The sequence below is a fragment of the Grampus griseus genome, assembly GCF_964374135.1.
Source record: "Grampus griseus genome assembly, chromosome: 4".
NCBI lineage: Eukaryota > Metazoa > Chordata > Mammalia > Artiodactyla > Delphinidae > Grampus > Grampus griseus.
Window position 1 is genome coordinate 66,240,720 of NC_138997.1, and position 24,255 is coordinate 66,264,974.

Here is a 24,255-nt window from a genome sequence, read left to right on the forward strand (position 1 = left end):
TTTTATATTAGTAAATTGCCTCCAAAAAATATACACCTATTTATAACCCCATTGGCTACAGATGAGAATTCCTCGTTTCCTAATCCTTGGACTACAGTAGATAGTTTCAGTCTTCAAAAAGTGTCATTTGTTTAGGAGGAAATGGGCATTTCATTTTATTTTTATGTTTTGCTTACTACTTTAATGGAATACATCTTGTAAGTTTACTCATTTGTGAATTTCCTTTTTGTGTGTTTTTCTTAGATGATTTATTTCTTGCAATGTGTGTCTTAGTTCTTACTACTTTTACATTTGAGCTGGAGTCACATTGAGAAGCTGGTTTCAGACTGAGAGCTGAGACCACTGTATGTCTTTTGTATTTCTAATTTGATTTACTGGTTTCTCTTACTGCATGGTTCTTTCATATTAGGGCATGCAGAGATGAAGACTTGAAAAGGTCCCTGCACTGCATGTTTAGATACAGAACTGAGGCTGGTACTGAGTAACTTTGCCAATTAACACCAGGGCCAGCAGTTCAGAGAAGACACAGGGCACTATTGAAACTTTCGGGCATCCAGTGTCCGGAAAGTTAGAAACAGTTTAAACATTTCATTCTCAATATTACATTGAGCTTCAAATAAATTGAAGGCACTGTGAGGGGTGTAATGCTTTGCTTTCTTCAGGGATTCACAATCTAGTGTTTCTTTATTTCTTGATATCCATTAAATGAATGCATTGATGTATTATATTAGAGATTAAAGTTCTGACTTAAAATGGAGTTCAAGTTATACCACTTGGTGTAACAACAGGGTCGCACCTGAAGTGGTGAGAACATTCACTGTGTATCAGTTACCTGGAAAAGAAACTGAGTGTCTTTTAGTGGGAGTGTCTAGTTGGGCTGCATTCAGGTAATCTCACTCTTTGGATTTCTATCACAAAAGCATCAAGGAAGAAGACGGCAAAGAGATGGGACAGAACCGAGGCAAAAGAAATCTTAGAAGACACCTACAAGTTTGTGTCAGCTCTTTGAAGCACCAACAAACTTACTGTGTCTCAATAAGAAATGGAGCAGAGCCTTTCAGCCTTGAGAAGAATCTTTCTGTGGTGATACAGTACACTTTGTGTTTTTAAAGTCAGTCTATATTTATATTCTTGCACCCCCTTTGATTCCTTTCCCGCTTTCTTAATATTTATTGAAGTATGTGTTTGTTTGTTTATTTACATTTATAGGTTACTCTTGCTGAGCTAAAGTTGAACTAAGAGTAGAATTAGGGTACAAATTTATAAAGTAAAAACTATTGAGTGAAAGTGGGGTACCTTAATGTTGGAGTACACGGTATCGAAGTACGAGAACTCCAAAGAGAGATGATTCACTCTGAGAAGTACTAGATTAGTTAATGATATGTTCCTTCCCACCTAGAGATTCATCCTCTATGTTTAAGGCACAAAATGCTAAGTCTTGTTACAAAAACTGAGGCAAATATTCTTACACCCATAGACGTGTAAAGACAGTACAAGGAAATTTGTGATAATTGCTATAATCTGAATTACATTTTGGTGAAATGCACTTACAGCTTCTTAACTGATTGACAACCAGTGGATTTGGCACATATTTCATTCCATTTCTCTGCAAAAATGATCAAGAGGAATTTTATTCATTCTCTAATAAAGATTAAACTAGGCTAAGTTATCCATTTATTATGAGTTTGATATTTTCAGGATGTACCCCTAAGGGCAAAGTTGGGCAGTCTGATTTAGTTCTTGAAATGCATACCTTAAATTGCATAGATTTGCCCTTGGTCCATCCTATTTATTGATTCCAAGGCTTTACTCGCAAGATACAGCAGGTGATGGAAATGAGGCAGCAAAATCTAAGTAGGGTTAAGTATAGGTTGCATATATGCTGGCAGTCCAAGGAAAGTTGATGCAAAGAGCTCAGTCTTCTAAAGATAACTGTTGGCAGGACTTCCCTGGTGGTGCAGTGGTTAGGAATCCCCCTACCAATGCAGGGGACACAGGTTCGATCCCTGGTCCAGGAAGATCCCACATGCTGTGGAGCAACTAAGCATGTGCGCCACAACTACTGAAACTCATGTGCCTAGAGCCCGTGCTCCTAGAGCCCATGCTCCACAGCAAGAGAAGCCACCAAAATGAGAAGCCCGCACACTGCAATGAAGAGCAACCCCCACTCGTCACAACAAGAGAAAGCCTGCGCACAGCAATGAAGACGCAACACAGCCAACACTAACTCTAAATAAATAAATAAATATAAATAAATATAATTGTTGGGTAAAGTCTGGGTTCTCTGAGAATCAGACACCAAGTTGAGACTAGAGCTGCAAAGATTTTAATTGGGTAACTGTGTGAAAAATATGGGGAATCTGAGAGAGAAACCAGACCACACTGCAAGTCTGACTCTGAGGGAAGAAGAGAGGGAGGTAAAGCTGGTAGAAGTATATGCTAGACTGCCATGCAGCCTAAGGAAGGTCTGGTAAGGCCTTCAGAAGCCTTCAAACCAAGGTCAGCTTTCAAGAGAGTCCTATGTCTCCCAGGAATGCCTTACCTTAGTAAACTGCCTACACTCAGTCCTTGGCTGGGTGCAGCCTAGGGGGACACATGCCTTCATTGCTAGCATGGCTGTGGATTTCAGAACACAGCAGCTGGGGCCCTTGGTCCATAATCTTTCCTATAGTTGGAGGGCTGTGAGGTTCATTCTTTAGGCCATCACAATAAAATGGGAAAGACGACAAATTATGTAAGAGTTTTCATTAAGTATTTACCAAATGCTTATGATAAGGGTTTCATATGAATTATTATGTTTAATGCACATAGTAATTATTTAAGTAAAGACTTACTCTGTCACAATTTTAAAAATGAGGAATCAGAGACGTGGAGAGGTAAAATAATTGGCCCAAGGCCACAAACTAGTTGGTGGAGTATAAGCAGGAGTCAAGGAAGGTGTGTCTAACTCCCAAACCCATCTTTTCTTTTTTTTTTTTTTTTGGCGGTACACTGGCCTCTCACTGCCGTGGCCTCTCCCGCCGCGGAGCACAGGCTCCGGACGTGCAGGCCCAGCAGCCAAGGCCCACGGGCCTAGCCGCTCCGCGGCACGCGGGATCCTCCCGGACCGGGGCATGAACCCGCGCCCCCTGCATCGGCAGGCGGACTCCCAACCACCGCGCCACCAGGGAAGCCCCCAAACCGATCCTTTTAACTTCTGCAGTCAAGTGGTTGAAAGACAGTGAGAAAAACAAACAAGCAAAAAAATGAACAGGAAGGTTAGGGAAGAAAAAATCTATAAAAAAGAAATCCATGTCCATTCTTACAAATGCTAAACCTTCAGCTACTATAGGTTCTTGGATAAGAAAGGTAAGAATGAGTGAAAGAAAGTTTCTAATTTTGTTTGTTTTTTTCTCCCAAATAGTGATTTGATACTGTATTCTGTGGAGCTCTCTAGTAAATTTTGGTAACAAGGGGTGGACTCTCCCCTCACTAGTATCTAAATTAAATTGTAGTTAAATGCAAAACATCTGTGTTGAATGGACTACAAAATTTTGAGGCCATTCCTGAAATATTCAAAGTATTGAAATGTTTCTGGATGATGACACCAACAGTTTTCTGAGGTCACTTCTTGTTTTCAATATCAGTATCTCAAACACACACACTTACACATCCTCTAAAAATATTTACAAGTTTAATAGTGTGAAAGAGTACTAAATGACTAATCTACCCAAGGTAAACATGTTTCAGGCAGACTTTCCATAGTAAAAATAATAAAACAAAAATATGCCAAAAACACATTTTTTACAGGTAGAGATATCCTTTCTAATTTATAAACTAAATGGGTGACTTTTGAACAGGTTATAATTTTTTAAATTTTAAAGTATTACCTATATAAAACAATCTTTTAATTTTCATAACCTCTATTTTGGTCTACTTGATACATTTAAAACATCAGAAATAAGTGATGAATTACTTTTCCGTTGATAGAAGGTTGTAAAATTTACTAATCCTTTAGCCAGACATTGAATGTTTGAATAATTGTAGATAGATAAAAACACATTATATGTAAATCTTTAAAAAGTAGCTTAATTGTTAATCAGCTATATTCCAATTTAAAATAAAAAGTTTAAAATAAAAGTAGTTTAGAGCTATCTAAAGAAAGAATAGTCAACAAATCAAAATGAATTACAAGGCAGAGGTGCAATGCTTAATTCTTAGGAAACCTAAGAGCCAGAAAGAAGCTGTGTAGGGTACAATGATTAAAGTGTGCACCCTAACATCAGCTTGCATGGGTTTAAACTCTGACTCTTATACCTGCATGTACTTGGACAATGTGCTCAAATATTCTATGCCTCAGTTTAATCAACTGTGAAACAGAAATAATAATACTTCATAAGATTTCTGAGATGATTAAGTTAGCATTTAAAATGGTACATAGCACACAGACATGATCAATGAATATTATTAAAAATAATTATTAGCAAAGTAGTTTTAATAACAAAAAAGGAGAGAAGATTAATGTTGAATACTAAATAGTAGTGAAAAGGATGGATTAGTCAATGGCTAAGGATTTTTAAAAGGCTAAAATGACAATATTTTGTTGAAGATTTCTTTATAAGAAAATATTTTTGAAGAGAGTTAGAAGTAATAAAGTATTTAATTGACAGCAGGAAAGTAGGTCTCTCAATCTCCTTTCTAACTTGGATATTTAATAGTTCTTTATATAAATTTTGTTGTACTTTTTATACCAAGATGTTTTTTCCCTGGTTCTCAAAAAAACGTATTTTAAAAAAGGAAAAGGAAAACCCTATACACATTGTTCAAAAAAGTATCACTAATGATTTATTAATAGAATATTCACTTCTGGACTTAAGAGTCCATATTATCCATCAATGTAATTAGTAAAGACAAATGCTAATTATTATTGAATATATGGCTGTTTTTAAGATCTTGTCAATGGTCTCCAGGAAAAAGATCACTAGGTATACACCTGTAATCAAACAAAGTTGGGTTTATTACTTGCTTCAGTGAGGGAGACCATAAATTATGTGGACCATGGATCATCTCAATTTGAGGGCATTAGGAAGACTGTTACAGGTTTTAGCACTATGACAGGTGATTCTGATAGGCCATTTGGGTATGTGGCCTTACTCTGAATGAGATGCTGTCAGGAAGTAGAGGAAATTCCATGATTTGATATCTTAATATATATCTTCTATAAGACAGGAGAAATTTTATAAAGCTAAGTCTACAATTAGTAAAGAAGCAGCAGTCACTCCTACTACCCAAGAAGAGGGAAAGTTTGCTAATTTTGCACTTTATATGGTGAACTTGTTTTTGTTTGTGCTAAGACAAGACTACAGAGTGGCCTTGTTTTCTCATTGATTTCATCACTTTTCAAAAAAGACACAGTGTCTTTTTTTATTTTCTTGCTCTATGAACTTGCTCATGTTCAAACGGAGAACACTACAGCCTAGCTGTGGGTGCCAGGTAAACTTCTAACAAAACCAAGGCCTAGATATTTATGTCACACCATTTTCCTGGTATCAGAGGAAGCCTCGTTTCTTTCTCAAACCCAAACAAAAAAATAACAGAATATATCTCAGTGGTCCACGTAGGTTAGTTACCTATTGCTGTGTAACAAGAAACCCTGGAATTTAGCATCTTAAAACAACAAACATTCTTTATCTCGGTTTCTGTGGGTTGGGAATTCAGAAATGTGATAGGTAGGTGATTAAGGCTTGGGGTCTTTTATGACATTGCAGTCAAGATGTGGGCTGAGGCCACAGTAATGGGAAGGCTTGACTAGGGTTAGAAGATCTGCTTCCAAAACGACTCACATACATGCTGTTGACAGACTGTCTCAGTTTCTCACCATATGGGCCTGCCAGAAGACTGCTCGGGTATCCCATAACATGGCAGTTTGCTTTTCCCAGAGAAAATGGTCTAAAAGTACAAGATGGAAGTTGCCACATCTTTTATGACCTACCTTCAGAAGTCATGCACGTAATTTCTGAAATGTCTTATTGGTTATTGCTATGGACTAAATGTTTATGTCTCTCGAAACTTCATACTCTGAAGTTCTGATCCCAATGTGATGGTATTTGAAAGTGGGACCTTTGGGAGGTAATTAGGTTCAGCTGAAATCATGAGGATGGAGTCCTCATGATAAGATTAGTGCTCTTATGAGAAAAGGAAAAGACAAGACCCTTTTCTCTCTGACATGTGAATATACAGCAAGAAGTTGGCAATCTGCAAAGCAGGAGAAGAAACTCTCACCAGAACTCTGTCAGCACTTTGATCTTGGACTGTTCAAGCCTCCAAAATTGTGAGAAAATAAATGTTTGTTGTCTAAGCTACTCAGTCTATGCTATTTTATTATAACATCCTAAACTGACTAAGACAGTCATCTAAATCAGCCCAATTCATTGTGAGAGGGAACTACATAAGCATATGAATACCAAGAAGAAAGGAACATGGCTGGCTAACTCAGAGGCTGGTTACTACATGTATTCCAAAGTAAATACTAGGAGAAATTTGCATTATATAGTTTGTGGCATAGAGCAATATATAGATGTTTCCCCTTAACAAACTGGCTAAAGAGAAATCACAAACCACTTGGTTTGATGCCTTGGCATCAAGCAAGGCACAGAAACATTTGAACAAGCAATACCAAAGCATATAAAGTAATAGGAAGCTCCTATGCTTTAAGTAGCATTGAGGATTCAGAATGTACTGGATGACAATGTTCTCCATGTGCTAAAATGAAAACTGGGACAGACAATAAAGAAGACTATCTGGGGATATTGCCTTTACTACTGAATTTATTATGCCAGTAATGAGCACACCAAAACAACTTACTTCATATGAGAAATAAAAACCTCCCAAAGAGGTTATCCAACTGACTTAAAGAAACACAAAGTCTTCTGATAACATTAACCATTCTGTCACCTGTGCCAGAGGCTTATGTGAATAGTATGAATATTCAGTATTAGGCAAAGGAAACCTGGGCAACTCACACTGAAATATGTTTTCTTCCTGTTACTTCCACAAAACTGAAGTTGTTGTACAAAAAGTACAATTTAGCTGCTCAGAAGCAAAGAAATATTTTAAAAGTGAGTTGAACAGAGAGATTATCTCAAATGACAATGAGAAATCTTATTGTTCAGGGGAAGTTACAATATCTTTACTTTCCCAGTAAACATATTAATCCACAGAACAATATTGTTCAAACTTGAATAATAGAAAAACCCCATTTGAATGGGGAAAATGATTTTCATGAATTCCTGAGTGCTTAGATTACTTTTAATATAATTCTAATTAAATGTGTAAAATAACAAAATTAGGTATCAATCCATAGCTCATGTAGAGATAAAAAATAAGTACAAATTTTTATAATGAAACATGAAAAAGCACTTAAACAATAATATTTAAATTAAGATATGATGCTCATAAATGGAATCACTTATGAAATAAATATTATATGGTATGCCATAGCATTTTTAAAAATTCAGCACATCTCTAGAACTACGTGCCTCAAAATAACTCACATCTTTCATTTCCTAACCCAGACTACTGGAGTGCACTTGTCACTGTAGTCATGGCATCATATGACCTTTAGTTGACACAAATATTGAGTCATAAAATATTGAGTCTGTCTCTTATTTTGACAATAAATTTTGGAGTTAAACTATCATCATAGCCAAGGTAACTATAAATAAAAGGCAAAGAAGATACTACAATAGCATGATTTTAATTGACTATAAAATGCTGATGCAGAGAATCTAACACACACACACACACACACACACATATCCCAATATGTGATGTATATGTGTTCATGTGTGTATTTAAATTAGCATGAAATTACAATACAAAAATTAGGAAAATAAACAAACTTTGGTAATTACTAAGTGTGTACTTTGGGGGAAAAACATTTTCTTTTGTTTCAATGGAAGTGAAGGTAGGAGTAGGTGAAAGACTTAAAATCTAGTTGAGGAAATATCTATTATTAGGAATATGTAATGGTGAAAGTCAGAATGAAATATATGCTAAGGGAAGCCCCCCGAAAATGCTGTGGGTTTCCGTAGCACCTGTACCAGATAAATATAAACAATTATAGTCCCAGTACCAGAGTCTAGTTTTCATGTATTTCTTTTGGGGGAAGTGAACTGGTTGGGGAAAGATAGTCTGCAAAATTCATATACATTGTAATCTGTTAAAAAATTTCTATTGAGAGTTAAGGGTAGAATCTGTAAACAGGGATTGCTTAAAAACTCATTAGGTTTATTGTTTAAAAGAAAACCAATTCCATTTAATAGTGCCAGGTACTGTAGATACAGAACAACACTATTATATCTGTTGTATGAGAAGCTGGTAAGTTCTAGCTTTCTATAATGTATTTTGGAGCTTTGTTTCCATTTTCAATTTAAGCAAAAATATTTGACAACCTCCACACTTTCTTCTTACTTGCAATGTCCTGCTAACAAAACATTTTCCCACTAGTCCAAATAACAATCTAGTTACAACTGAGAACAGTTCACAGGCTAGAGCACCTGTCAGAATTATATCAAACCAGCATCCAGCTCACTTACGATGGACAAAAACCAGGAAAATCAAGAGCAAGTCTTTTCCTCTAACTTTCAGAGGTTATATCTCTTGACCCACAGGAACTGCACATTTTAAAATCTTTACTGGCAATCACAACATCAAGCTTTACATGTAAGATATTCTAATAATTGTAATTCAAGGAAGTTGAAAGAACTGTTTCTGATATAGCAGAGCTGCAGTAGGTGTGCCCTTTCATATAAAAGCTTGCTTATTTATGGCAATTTCCTTTGTCCAGTACTGTGAAAGAATGTGGAAACTGTTTAAATTTATCATGAAATATGCTGTTTACTTATAAGTTTTCTGATCCTGAAAGCCTAATTTGCATTCAACCAAACGGCTGTGACCATCTAAAGAGAAGAACTTAAAAGATAAGCAAATCTAAGTACATGCAATTATTTTCATTGGCAAGCAGGCATTGATATCTGAAATATAAGTCAAGGTGATTATTCTTATATTTGAATTGAAATTTCCTATTGTTGAATAACATGAAGTTGTGGTTTAAGCATTCACTCTTTTAGCCCTATCTGTTAGGATGAATTCTTGCATATTGTGTATTTTTAAGAACGCACAAATCAAATGATTCTATATGTTATAGAAGTAAACTTTTGTATATATTGTAAATTGACATAATTAATTTTCATGGTTCATTTTTAAAGAATCGAAAAAAATATTTTAAACTGTATAAATGTATGGAAGCCTGAAGAAAAGATATATATTTAGCCATTTAAGCATATTATAAAGAGTAATTAAATTTTTAAATGGATAATATGTACATTCATTTGTGTAATTCCATAATTCTACACCCATTTCATTTCAAAGATAAATCTAATAGTTTTCTATATTCACATAATGTGCAGATAATATAGATTTAAAACTAAATTCACATATTCAATTCACCATTATTCACATTACCAGTATTGGGTGATAAAATCATTTTTATACCCTTATTAACCAAATCAAATTTCATTGTAAATCAAGGAGTCAGTTAAAAAAAGACACACTTAAATCTCTGAAACTATCTTCAATTATTATTAAATCGATAATAAATATAATAATGGTTCTTTGTCTCCTATGGTTCCTTAAATCATGCCTAATTCTAAGTTTTCTTATACTTTAGAGAGTATACATCTTTTCAAGAGTGCTTAATATATTAATAGGGAGTCACTAAAATGATCAGAAGATCTGTATTCAACATTATACACACTTTCCCATGAATTATACTATTGGTGCTTACTGAATTAAGATAATTACCTATGATTATGTTTGAAACTGAAAAGTACAATTGCACCTCATTTATACAAAATCACCTGGAAAAATTTTAAAGAAGTAAAATCTTACAATTTTAAGCAGCAAAATTTTTTAAGTTAAATACTTTCATAAAAAATGTATAAATGCAAAAACTTCTATATTGTCTTAATCCAAGTACAATTCATTCCAAATAACACTTTATAAGAATACAAGATTATTGGACCACATGCCATCACCAACAGCTATCTTTGGAAACGCCTGTAATTTTCCTGGGTCTTATTTTCTTCATATGTAAATTACAATGGCTTCCATAAGTAATTTTTGTGTCTCTAAAATTATATGTGATTTAAATGACCTCCAGAGAAGTTTTGGGAAGTTTCATTTTCTTGAAAGAAGACAAAAGCTGTATTTCTGTAGTGGAAATATCCCAGAATAATAATAATATTTACTGAGATCTTATTTGTGCCAGGCAATGCTTTAGGTACTCTACGTATATTAATTTGATTAATTCACATGGCAACTCTATGAAGTAGGTGTTATTATTACTTCCAGTTTACAGATGAGAAAATTGATATCTAGAGAGTTTAGGAAACATGCCTGAGTTCACACAATTAATAAAGGGAGGAACAATCTGACTTCAGAGCCATTTTATATAACTTCATTAAAAAAAGACATGTTTCTAATTTTATATCTTATTATCACATTATTTCAATTCAACAAACATTAATTGATTTCTAACTACTTATAGACTGCTATGGGAGATATAATGACCAAAAGCTATCTTTAATCTTTGAAATTCCACATGAATTGAGTTATGCAAATGCTAAAATTGTATAAAGAGGTCTCCACTACAAGGTAGATGATCTTTCTATGCTTGGCCCCATTACTTACTAGCCAGGAAACTTTAAGGAATTCATCTACCATTTCTCTGCCTCTGTTTCCTCAGTATAAACTATGTATAATAACACAGGCCCTTTTATTTTTACAGATATTCTTTTACATTGTAATACATTTTGCAGGATAAAAGGTAAATGTAAATGATTTTACTACTAATAAAAATTAGTTATTAACATAATTCTACAAACGGACTTAATGTAACATGAGACAAATTTGGAAGTTCAGATACACTTTGAATCAACATGGCAATCTTTTCCCTATAGTACTGAAAGTGAATTATTTGACTCTCTGGGACTTACATTTATTCATATACTGAAAGCAATTGAGCTAATTAATTCATAAAGTATTTTGTGATTCTTGGATGAAACTGAATATGAAAACAAGTTTTATAATAGTTTCAGATTTTACCAAAACATATACATATATGTACATATTAATTTCCTGGCATTTATGCCATGGCTTTTCTCTAAAAATCCCAAGGCTTTTCATAAATTTGAATTTAATTTCATAGATGTTACTTTTCACAACTGAAGAGTTATAGAAGCACCTGAAAGGCTTTTTTTTGATATAATTCTACTACAATAAAGGTATTTAGTAACCTGCAAATTCTTGTGGATCACTTCGAAGTAAGCTGAAAATCCCTGTGCAAACATCACACACAGCAAACCTGTAGACAATGGAAGACAACTGTCATGTACTTTCTAAATCTTCTCTTTTTCATGCAAAGTGCTCAATGCCCTTCCATCAGTGCTTAATGTGCCCTAGATTTCAGGTCTTTAGGCTCTGGTCACTTTCCTAAAGACATGCTCTGACATCTACAATTTCTATTTCCTTCCTGTTAATCTACGCTACAGAAACATTGACCTATCTGTAACCTTCCTTTCACACCACACTGTTCACCCCCCATACTATATTTGCACAAAAAAGTCTGCACTTTACAGTCTAATGGTTACCATAGAAACAATTACATAGACAAATTGAGCTGGTTGGATTCCATTAAAAGAAAATGGTTGGCTCCTACCCCAGTGAGAAGTAAATCACTGTATACGTTTTATATATTTCTCTACCCAACCTGCAGTTAAGTAATACAGTCTGTGACTCTGCCACAGATTCTCAGTGTTGGTCCATGGAAAATAACTTTATTAACTTTAGGGTGTAGCCATTTGTATACAAACCTGCAGGAGGTTGAAGGCATTCACTGCAGCCCAAAGGCAAAATGCCCTGTTCAGTCCCAAATGTCAGTCAGAATGTAGATCTGGAGTCAGCGTAACAAGTGGCTATGCCATGATGAGGAGAGACTTTTCAACACCAAAAAAAGTATATACTGGTGATTGTCCCAGTCTTGGGGAAAGGGGAATACTGAGTTTCGGGACTATTGCACTCAATATTTGAATTGACACTGGAATTAAGAGACCGAAAAAGCTATGATGGCTCCCCTGTAATAAGTGGGAACTTACAGGGACCAAGTAATAAATGAAGTTCTAGCTAAGATGCTGGCTCCAGGTGGGCCCCACAAGGTCCATGACCCCACCAAGTAATCATTTTCCCAAACTTCAAGCATGTAATTGGAATGGATATATTTAGCATTAGAGTAACTCCCACACTGAGTCCTCAGACTACAAGATAAGATAAAAATAGATTAGTGCCATCAATAAAGAACTAAAAGATGCATGACTGGTTGTCTCTATCATATCTCTATCTCATTTGCCAGTCTGATTCCTGCAGAAATCAGATGATTACTAGAGATGTCTGTGGAATACGGCAGGCTTAGCCAAGTAGTCCCATTCACAGCTGCTTTGCTGGTCATTGTATTTCTGATAGAGCACATTATTAAAGTCTCGTGTGGATTTAATGTGATCATTGACTTGGCAAATACTATTTTTTTCAAATCCCATTAGATAAGATGATGATAAATAGTTTGCATTCACGTGAGATGAACGATAATATTCACGTACAGTTTTGCTTCAGATTTATATTAACTCTCCCACTCTCCGTCACAATATAGTTCAAAGAAGTCTGGACTATTAGAGCTGTGTTATGGTGTAAGCACTATATGTAAAAATTCAGATGAGTGTAGCTGCAGGTCATTTTAAGATAAAAATATTTTGTCCTGCTTTGACCCTAAACAGGATGAGAATGTATGAATAAACTACATGATCAGGTACCTACAGTGAGCTTGTGGTCATATTGTAAGGATGAGCCCTTATTACCAGCTGAAGGAGGGAAAAAAATAATCTGAGGCTGGTTTACAGATAGATGCTTAGGGTGGAAACAAAAAATGAATGGCAGCTGCCTTACAGCCACATCCAAGGGTGGTCTTAAAAGAGAGTGGAGATGAAAAATCTTCCCAGTGGACTTAACTACAGTAGTGTACCTAGTCATCCATATTGGGTGCAGAAAAGGTGTCCTAAAGAGATAAAGAATACAGTCCTAGACAGCGACCAAGAATGGTCTGTTTATGCAGTCAGTGGTCTGGAATGAAAAGAACTAGAAAACTGGTATGGTAAGAAGAATAATCCCCGTCCCCCAAAGGTGTCTATGTCCTAATTCCTAGAAAATGAGAATATGTTACCTTACATGTCCAAAGGAGCTTTGCAGATGTGATTAGGGTTAAGGTCCTTAAGATGGAAAGATTACTTTGTATTATTTGGGCGGGGCCTGGCTATATTGAGGAGTTCTGACTATGGAAGAATAGTAAAAGAGATGTAAACTTGCTGGCTTTGAAGATGAAGAAAGAAGGCCACAAGTCAAGGAATGTGGAAACCTCTAGAAATTGGAAAAGGCAAGAAAACAGACACTCCCCTAGTGCTTCCAGAGAAGAATGCAGCTTGCCAAGACCTTGATTATAACCTAGTGAGACTAGTGTTGAACTTCTAACCTACAGAACTAAATAAAAATAAAATTGCTTTACACTATTGAATTTGTGGTAATTTATTATAGAATCAATAGAAAATTAATGTAACTAGAGACAAGAATATCTGTGATACAAGCATATGGAGACACAGGTAGGTAGGTAGATAGATAGATAGATAGATGAGTGGGTGCATAGTAGGAAGATTCTCACAGTACATGTTAAAGCCTATTAAAAAACACATACCACAATAAGGTACTGACCAATCACATAGACAAAATGACTTGGCCAGTTGATGTTAGCCAAGATTTTTCATTGACCATTCTAGAATTTACTATCTAGGCATGAAAAGTGTGAACATGGCAGAGACAGAGGATATCTAGGAACCCAGGAGCATAGATCCTTACTAGCTATTGCTATGTCTGAAAGTCCAAAAGTTCAGTAAAACACCAAAGCTGAATACACAATATGGCAATATTTCTCAGTGGAATCAACCAGTGACTTGATGGCAACTAGAAAATATTGAGCTCATTCTAGTTTGGACTCAGAAATCCATCTTCTCAGAAAGAGATACATTTCTGACTATGCATTTACCTTTTCTCCTTTCAACGAGTAAGCCAAAACCACTATACAGTAGCTTATAGAATACCTGATATACAGGCATGGAATCTGACATAGGAAATGACCATGGGAAATGACCATGGTACTCGCTTCACACTGAAGGATTATGTCACACAATGCACCATCTAGAAACAGTTGGTCCCATAACAATCTGTAATAGCTTTTTAAATGCAGAGCTGAATTACTATCTCAAAGACAACAATATGAAATAATGGGATGCCATACTTCAGAATAAAGTAAATATATTAATTCTGAGGATATATATGGTGTTGTGTCCCCAGTAGAAAGACTACATAGGTCCCAGAACCAATGTGGAGAAGTAGGTAGGGCTACAGTAATTATTATTTCTAATGACCCATTAGCAAATGCCTGCTTCCTCTCCCTACATCCCTGGGCTCTTCAAGATTGGAGATCTTAGTTCACAAAGGGGTCACCCTCGTGTAAGGAGACACAGGAAGTGTTCCATTGGACTACAAACTAGAGGTTACACCAGGGTTTTTAGGAATATTTATGTCCAGGGGCCAACAGGAGAGAAGGAGGAATCACTATACTGGCAGGGGTAACTGAGCCTGATCAACAGAAGGATGTAGGGCTGCTTTTTTGCAATAGAGAATGAGGATGCGTGAAGCCAAGCTGATAAACAGGGATGCCTTCTGATATTCTCTTGCCCTATCATAATGATGAATTGACAATGTTAGTTGTTGCAGCAGCAAATGCATCCTGAAAACACAATGACCCCTTGAGAATGAAAATTTGGGTCACATTACTTGATAAGCCGTCAGGACATTCTGAGGTGACAGTTGCTGATAAGTGAAATTTAGCATGGATGAAATAGTAGAGAAAGGATGAGTACAGTTGCAACCATAAAACAAAATGCAATGACCAGAGCTATAGAATGACCACTAACACCGGTCTTCTATGTTTTCCTTCACAAAGAAAGACCCAAGAGCTATGGAGGAGCTATTCCCAAACTTGCATATAAAATAGATCTTTTGGGGAGGAGATCAAGATAGCAGAGTAGGAGAATGCTGAGCTCACCTCCCTCCACGAATACATCAAAAATACATCTACATGTGGAGAAATTCTCACTGAAAACAAACTGGAGATTGGCAGAAAGACTCCTCTACAACCAAGGCTATAAAGGAAGATCCACACAGAGTTGGATATGAAGGGAAGAGAAGTGATCAGTTCAGAACTCGTACCCCTGTAAGGAGACACAGAAGGGAAGAGGGCTGGGTCACAGGCTTGGAGATCTTCCCTGAGGAGTGAACAGTTCAAACTACATATTGGGCATGCCAGCCCAGGGGTCTGACATTAGGAAGATGACTTCCTTTAGCTGGTTTGAAAACCAGTGGGACTCACAGGAGGGCTGTAAGAAACTGACACTCTGCTCGTGAAGAATGTGCATGTACGCTTGCTTACTCCCAGGAACAAGGCAGAGGAAGTAGACTGAAACTGCCCAGGGTACTGACTACTTTCATGTGACTGCCCTAGCATGTGTTACGACTCACAATGAGCACCTGGCTCCAGTTCCTCTAGCTCCAGTGTAGCTCCACAATACAGTGAACGTTGCCATTGCTGAGGGGACTTCACACTTTAGGGGGACACAGTCACCTCACACCCAGCAGCGCATCTGAAGGGTGTGAGGGAAGTCATTGCTTCCTTCAAATAAGGAGGTGCCTGGAGCTTGGACTCCTGTGCCAAAACTATCCCAGCATGTGTCCTGGCTTGTACTGAGTGCCTGCTAGGGCCCCCCTCTTGTTCCAGCACTGCTCCCCTCTGGGGCAAAGTTGCTGTTGCTGGGAGAGGGTGAGTACACACTTAGAGGGCTCAGAACCAGCTCAGCTCTGACATTCAGGGCTTCTGCTCAAACATGTTGGGACCAGACCCTGCCCCTACTAGGGTAGTGACAGCCACTGAACATAGAAGCAGCCCTGGATCACAACCAGCTCTGACTCTAACCCCTCTATATCCAGCCACGCTTCCTACCAAGGTGATAGCTGCCAACACACATGGGGAAAGATGTAAACCATGCTCATTTCAGATCCAGCTCCCCCACGAATGCCAATCGGCACACTCAGACTACAAAGGGATGCTCCTATACGAGGACACCAATTCAAGACTGGGATAGGTAACTGCTTCACCTAATTTTGTAGAGCCAGAGAAATTAAATGAGAAAACAGAGGAATTTGTTTCAAACCCAAGAACAAGAAAAAAAACCCTGAAAAATAACTAATGAAATAGAAATAGATTATTTAACAGATAAAGACTTCAGAGCATTAGTAATAATAATACTAACTGAACTTGAGCAAAGAATACACAAACACAGTGAGAATTATAACAAGGAACTAGAAAATATAGAAAAGAATCACTTAGAGTTGAAGAATAAAATAACTAAAATGAAAAACACAATTAAGGAATTAACAGCAAACTAGGTGATACAGAAGAATGAATAAGTGATCTGGAAGACAGAATAATAGAAATCAGAACAGCAAAAAGAAAAACAAATTTAAAAAAAAACAGGACAGTTTAAGGGACCTCTGGAATAATATCAAGTGTACTAACATTTGTGTTATAGGGATCCCAGAGAGAGAAGAGGGAGAAAGGGCGGTTGAAAAGCATTTGATGAAATTATGGCTGAAAACTTTCTGGGCTTCCCTAGTGACACAGTGGTTGACAGTCTGCCCGCCAAAGCAGGGCACACGGGTTCATGTCCCAGTCCGGGAAGATCCCACATGCTGCGGAGTGGCTGGGCCCATGAGCCATGGCTGCTGAGCCTGTGCGTCCGGAGCCTGTGCTCCGCAACGGGAGAGGCCACAACAGTGAGAGGGCCGCATACCACAAAAGAAAAAAAAAAAAAAAAAAGGAAAAACTTTCTGAACCTGAAGAAGGAAACAGATATCTAGTTACAGGAATCACAGAAAGGCCCAAAATAGATGAACCCAAGAAACCCACACGTAGATATATCACAATTAAAATGGCAAAATTAAAGATATAGTCAACAGAAAGTCACATAAAAGGGAACCCCTATAAGGCTATCAGCATACACAAAAACTAGAAAGGAAGGAACACAAGCTTACTACTAAAGAAAATCATCAAATTACAGGGAAGAAAATGAAAAAAGAAACTAAAAGAAGAAAAGAACAGAGAACTACAAAAACAACCAGAAAATAAGTAACAAGATGGTAATAAGTACATATTTATCAATATGCACTTTAAATGTCAATGGATTAAATGTTCCAATTGAAAGACATAGGGTGATTGATTGGATAAGAAAACAAGATCCATATATATGCTACTTCCATAGATTCACCTTAGAGCTGCGTCAAACAGAGTAAAAGTGAGGGGATAGAAAAAGATATTGTATGCAAATGGAAACTACAAGAAAGCTGGGATAGCATTACTCATATCAGATAAAGTAGACTTTAAAGCAAAGTCAGTAACAAAAGACAATTCAGGGCATTATATAATGAAAATTGATCAATAAAAGAAGTGGATATTACACTTATTAACATATACACACCCAATATGGGTGCACATAAATATATAAAGCAAATAGAAACAGACATAAATGGAGAAAATGACAATCATACAATAATAGTAGGGGATTTTAACACCCCACTTACATCAATGGACAGATTATCCAGACAAAAAATTAATAAGGAAACAGTGGTATTAAAAGAAACATTAGATCAGTTGGACTTAATAGATATCCACAGACATCGATTAAAAAATACAGAATACACATTTTTTCAAGTGCACATGGAATGCTGTTTAGAATAGGTCACATGGTAGATCACAAAACAAATTCCGTAAAATTTTATGATGTTTATCCTTCTCCATTACCTGCATCTATTCACTTATTGGCTTCCTCTTCACTTCCTGGTTTCCTCTTCACTTCCAAGCTCTCCAGAGGTCACCACTTCTTTTGCTTATTTCATTCTACCTGCTCTAAACATGTTTGTCCTGGCTGATGATTTAGAGAGAGCCTCTTAATTTCATTTCTCTGCAATCTGCTGTCCTACATTGTAATTCAGGGTTCTAATGTTGGGAAAATTTAAGGTAATATCAAATCACCTGTAAAACGTATATCCTTTGTATGTATTTGAGCTGTAAATTCTGAGACATTCCAATGAATTAACACATGAAAATTTAGGGATAAAGAAATCTATGTTTGTGTCATCTTTTCCAGTTTATAACATGCTTTCATGTAAATCATGTCACCATTTTCCTTTATATGACAAAGATTCATTTCCTACAGCCACTCTGTCAAGATGATCAAATAAGTGTGTCTTCGCCTAATGCTGAGGATACATTTTCGGCAAATGCTATCCAACCAAAAGCAGCTTTTCAAGCTTTCCCTTAGGAACTTGGCCTTGCTGCAAATATCTAAAACTGATTTCAAGTTCTTCTTAGCTTCAGAACACTTCAATAATTCATCTTCACTTTCATTGGCCACTGCCCTTTGTTTGACCCTACATAAAAAAATAAACTATATTCTCTATCCACTTTCTGCTGAAAAAGCAACTCAAAAGACAAACATCAAAGTCTTTCCAAAGCTCCTGTTATTCATACTGTTGTATGAGACAATATCACCTCTTCCCCTATCACCCCAAGGAAATATGTTTAGGCCCATCCACATAGCAGTATCTAGTTCAGTTATTCTTCAAAATCTGAATCAATACCACTGAGAGAAAATAGTCCCGGTGTTCTGAGTAGTAACCAATATATTTTAAGGTAGCCTATTATTTAACAGATAATATATTAAAATAATATGGCATTTTCTAAATTTCTATTTAAAATCTTAAAGCAGAATCTCCAGTTAAAATCTTGATGCTGGTGGTAAACCATGTCATTCTAAATAAGTTCAGTTTATACTTAGCTTTTACCCAAAATCAATTTTCTCTATGTCATATTGGAGTTTTTAAAAAAGTTGGTGATGCACAATTCACACAGTCCCTTCCTTTTGTGATAGGCCATATTCTCAAGAGTAAAGGCTCATTCAGCGTAGTCCCTGTTTAAGGACACTGTGATGGATATGTAACATGAGAGAAAGATAAACATCTGTTGTTTTAAGACAACAATATTTGGGTTTTTTTTTTTTTTCTTTTTGTGGTACGTGGGCCTCTCACTGTTGTGGCCTCTCCCATTGCCAGAGCACAGGCTCCAGACGCGTAGGTTCAGCGGCCATGGCTCACGGGCCTAGCAGCTCCACGGCATGTGGGATCTTCCCAGACCAGGGGCACGAACCCGTGTCCCCTGCAGTGGCAGGCATACTCTCAACCACTGCCACCAGGGAAGCCCAATTGGGGTTGTTTTTTACAGTACCATAACTGAATGTATCTTGGCAGATCCAGTGAAAATGAAAATGAATCATGTGATTCAAGGAGGGTGTTGTACCCTGGCTAATGGACTCCCAAATATTTCAGGTCCTAAGACCCAGAACCTAAAAGTGTTATCTCATGAGTGAAAAACATCTTTTGTAATATGATTAAATTAAGGTTACTGAGAGATAAGACTATCCTTGATTATCCAGGTGGGCTCTAAATACAATCAGAAGAAGTTTTATAAGATAAAGGCAAAAGGTGATTTTACACAGACACAGAGAAGAGACACAGAGAAGAAATCAATTTTACACAGACACAGAGAAGAAATCAATATGAAAGTGGAACAAAGAAAGATTTGAAGGCCTGAACAATTGGAATAATGTGACCACAATCCAAGGAATCCCAGCAACCAACAGAAACCAAAAAAGGGCAAAGAAAGGATTCTCTCCTAGAACTTCTGTGAATATGACTCTGCTGACACTTTGATTTTAGCCCAGTGCTACTGAGTTAAGATTTCTGGCCTCCAGAAATGTGGAAGAATTATTTCTGTTGTTTTAAGCCATCAAGTTTGTGATAATTTGTTACAGCAGCTTAAGGAAATTAATGCAGAGGGTATATATTTCAATAAGTAAGCATTCCTGTATATAAATATATATGTATGTGTGTATATATATATATATATATATATATATATATACATACATATATATATATAAATTATTCTTCAGGAGTATCATCAACCTCATTTAAAATTTATTAATACTAGGGCTTCCGTGGTGGCACAGTGGTTGAGAGTCCGCCTGCCGGTGCAGGGAACACGGGATTGTGCCCCAGTCCGGGAGGATCCTACGTGCCGCAGAGCGGCTGGGCCCGTGAGCCATGGCCGCTGAGCCTGTGCGTCCAGAACCTGTGCTCCGCAACGGGAGATGCCACAACAGTGAGAGGCCCGCATACCGCAAAAAAAAAAAAAAAAAAAAAAAATTATTAATACTAAATAATTTAATAGGTACAAAACCCCACAAAACAATCAAACTGAAATTTTTGGTTTGTAGTAAGCGTTTTGTTTACTTTTGGAGCAAACATATGTTACAAAGTACAACGTACATATACATGTAATATTCTCTCTTTAAGCTGTTTCCAATACTGGCAGGCTTAATATACTATAGGTAACACTTTAAAGAAATTATAGCTCCCTGTAAGGTCCTTTGGTAAACATGATCTTAATACAACTTAACAGAAAGTATAGAAAGCTCTTTAAAATATTTAATTCTGTTTTCTCCCAGAGTAGGTGGTTAGAGATATATGTTTCACTAACCATTGTTAAATGCTTCTATCTGCCCCTAATAGCCAATGAATTTATATTACTTTGGATGTCAAAGGAAGAATCTGCCCATGAGGAAGAAGGTCTTATGTGTACATTGGAGAAAGAGGCCTTTTGCTTTAACTACCTAAGTGATTCCAATGTCACTTCCACAGAATTAAATTATTGGTGATAATGGTCATATAAAAAGCATGAGGGTCAGGGGCTTGTCTATAAGTATCACCACTTCATCATTAGCCTAGAAGATAGCATGACACTCAGTAGATATTTAGTAAATATTTATTAAATTATTATTTTTTTAAAAGCAAGGTGAAAATTATAGAGTAAGTTATAATTTTTAACTCTGGATGTTTAGCTTCTTATTGAGGATATATTTTTTGTGATGGTTAATTTTATGTGTCAACTTGGAGGGTAATTTTGGATGAGATTAACATTTAAATGATGAACTTGGGATAAAGCAGAATGCCCACCATAATGTGGGCGGGCCTTACCCAATCAGTTGAAAGCCTGATTAGAATGGAAAGACAGGCCTCCCCTAAGCAAGAGAGAATTCTCCAGCAAACTGCCTTCAGACTTCATCTTCTATACTATCATACTCCATCTTCTATCCTGGGTCTCTAATATGGCAGCCTTTGGGTTAGGACTTTGGCCATTTGGCTCTCCTGAGTCTCTGGCCGGACAGCTCACACTGCAGATTTTAGACTAGCCAGTCTCCATAATCATGTGAGCCAATTCTTTATGATAATATAATAAATCAACCTCTCAAATATAAATAAATAAATAAATAAATAAATATATATATATATATATATATATATATTTCTGTTTCTCTGGAGAACTCTGAGTTACACACCCTTAAAATAGACTTTGTAAAGGAATATTCTATAGCTTACCTTACCAAGCCGAATTGTGATGTATAATTGAGCTGTAGTATCACACCTATTGCCCACTCTCCCTTTTTCATGTTTTACATACCCTTTCCATTGTTTACATCTTCTTTGTTTTAAATATTCAGAAGTGTCACTGTGATGGTTCTGGATTATACCCATATGTTTTTAATCTCGTACTTTAGTTTTGTTTGCTTCTTTGTTTGTTTATTCCATTCTTCCTCACACCCAAATCTGCCTTTCCTAATGTAGTTGGAGTTGTATTGAGAAAACAGTAAAAGAACTAGATGGGAGGAAGAAAACCAGTTTTCTAGTCCCATTTCCATTGCTTATATGTGCTTTGTCTTAGGTCTCAGTTTTCTCATCTGTAATATACGGCACTTGCCCTCTGTATTTTCCAGGATTGACAGTATAATTAGATAAAATGATGTATGCTAACACAATTTATAAATAACTTTATAAATCAAGGGAATTAATTTTATTACTTCAGGGCTCTGTTTTGTTGTACCATCAAAAATTAGTTCTAATATATTAACTAGTTAATAATTCATTTCTAAAAATTCTGATATTGCCTGAACTAATTTTATATAGATACATATATATTAAAATAAAATCAAAATAAAATGATTAAATAGGTGGATTAATTTTTCTCAGGTAGAAAATCAACAGGCCCTCAAGACTGCGTGATACACCTTTCCTGTTTACTCATGATTCACTACTTTTTCTCCTTCCTTTTTATAGATTTCTGTTTGTTTTCTCCTTCTTCAAAGTTTTATTTGTATTGTGCATTCTTCTTTTACTTCATTTTACTTCTGTCCATATGCATATATATATATATATATGAACTTATCTTTGATACTAGCTTTTCCCTTTCCATATTTCTATATTTTAATGGCAAGGAAAGCACTTTAAAAGCAATTGTTACATCTGTAGGTTTGTATCTCCTTCATCAGCCTTAAAACCATATTCCACTGAAGTATCTATAGTGCTTGTCCCTTTCCTTCAAATTTTATTGACATCTGGCAGATGGAACACTGCAGTAATTTCACAGAAGGGCTGCCAAATATGACAAGAGAAAAAGTACAAAGCATATATCCTTTCTTGCTACAAAAAGCCTAAGTCTAATGACATCCCTAAATGCCTAGAGAAAGCAAGTGACAATGTGACTGCCAATAGTGGTGCTGGCAGGTGTTAGATGAAATGAACTGAAGATGTCAAGAGGAGAAACCTTCCTCCTGAGCAGGGCACCATTCTGCTTATACACATATAAACACACCAGCTATTTTATATAACAGCTACCACTACAATAGTAAGACTACATAATTTCAGTATTACAAAGACATCATACTTACCAGGAATGCCTTTTCCCCACTGACTGACAATAGAAAAAACTAAAATTCATCCCTTGCAATTTATTTTCATAAAGGTAAAATACTACTTTGTGTTAAGTGAGTGATATTTTGTCCTTTTTCCTGAACCCTGATATCTATTCCTTTCTGACTGTGATCTGAAGAATAATACCTCCTTCCCCTCAAAGATGTCCTTGTCCTAATTCCTGGAACCTGAAAATATGTTACCATACATGTCAAAAAGGACATTGCAGATGTGATTAAGGTTGAGATGGACAGATTACCCTGTATTATTTGGGTGGGCCCTATCTAAGCACATAAATTCTTAAAAGGAAAGAACCTTCCCTGGGTGTGTTGAGCGGGAGTTGTAATGAAGGAAGACTAGTTACAAGGGATTACTAGTTAGAGGGATGTAACTTTGCTGGCTTTGAAGATGGAAGAAGGGGGTTACAGGTCAGGGAATGTGGAGACCTCTAGAAACTGGAAAAGACAAGGAAACAGACACTCCCCTAGAGCTTCCAGAGAGGAATGCAGCCTTTCCAAGACCTTGATTTTAGCCCAGTGAGACCAGTGTTGGGCTTCCAACCTACAAAACTATAGGAAAATAAATTTGTGTTGTTTTACACCGAGTTTATAGTAATTTGTTATAGCAGCAATAGAAAATCAATACAACTAGAGGCAAGATGTATAGCTACAAGTATGTAGATATATATTTAAGAGTGGGTGCATAGTAGGAAGATTTTTGAGTACATGTTAAAGCCTATTAGAAAGCATACACCATAATGAGGCACTGAAAAACCACATGGACAAAATGACTTGGCCAGGTGATGTTAGTAAACCTTTCCTGTCTCTTGTTTTCACCTTTATTTTTTTCTATTTCTATCATCATCAATATCTATTGTCTACTGGATCCATATCTTCTTCATTCAATTATGCATTAATTTCCATAACATAAAAAATAATCCTTCTCCCCCAACACTGTTAATTTCCTTCCTTCTTTTGATATTTTCTTTTTCACAATAAGGAGCCACTAATGAACTATTTCTTGACTGTGGTTGTGGTATCTGAATACTGTTGCTGGATATTTGAAATTTTTCATAGGAATTCTTAATTGAGGGGTAGTGATGGTTTTAATGGGGAGAAGACTTTATTTCTTAGTGAA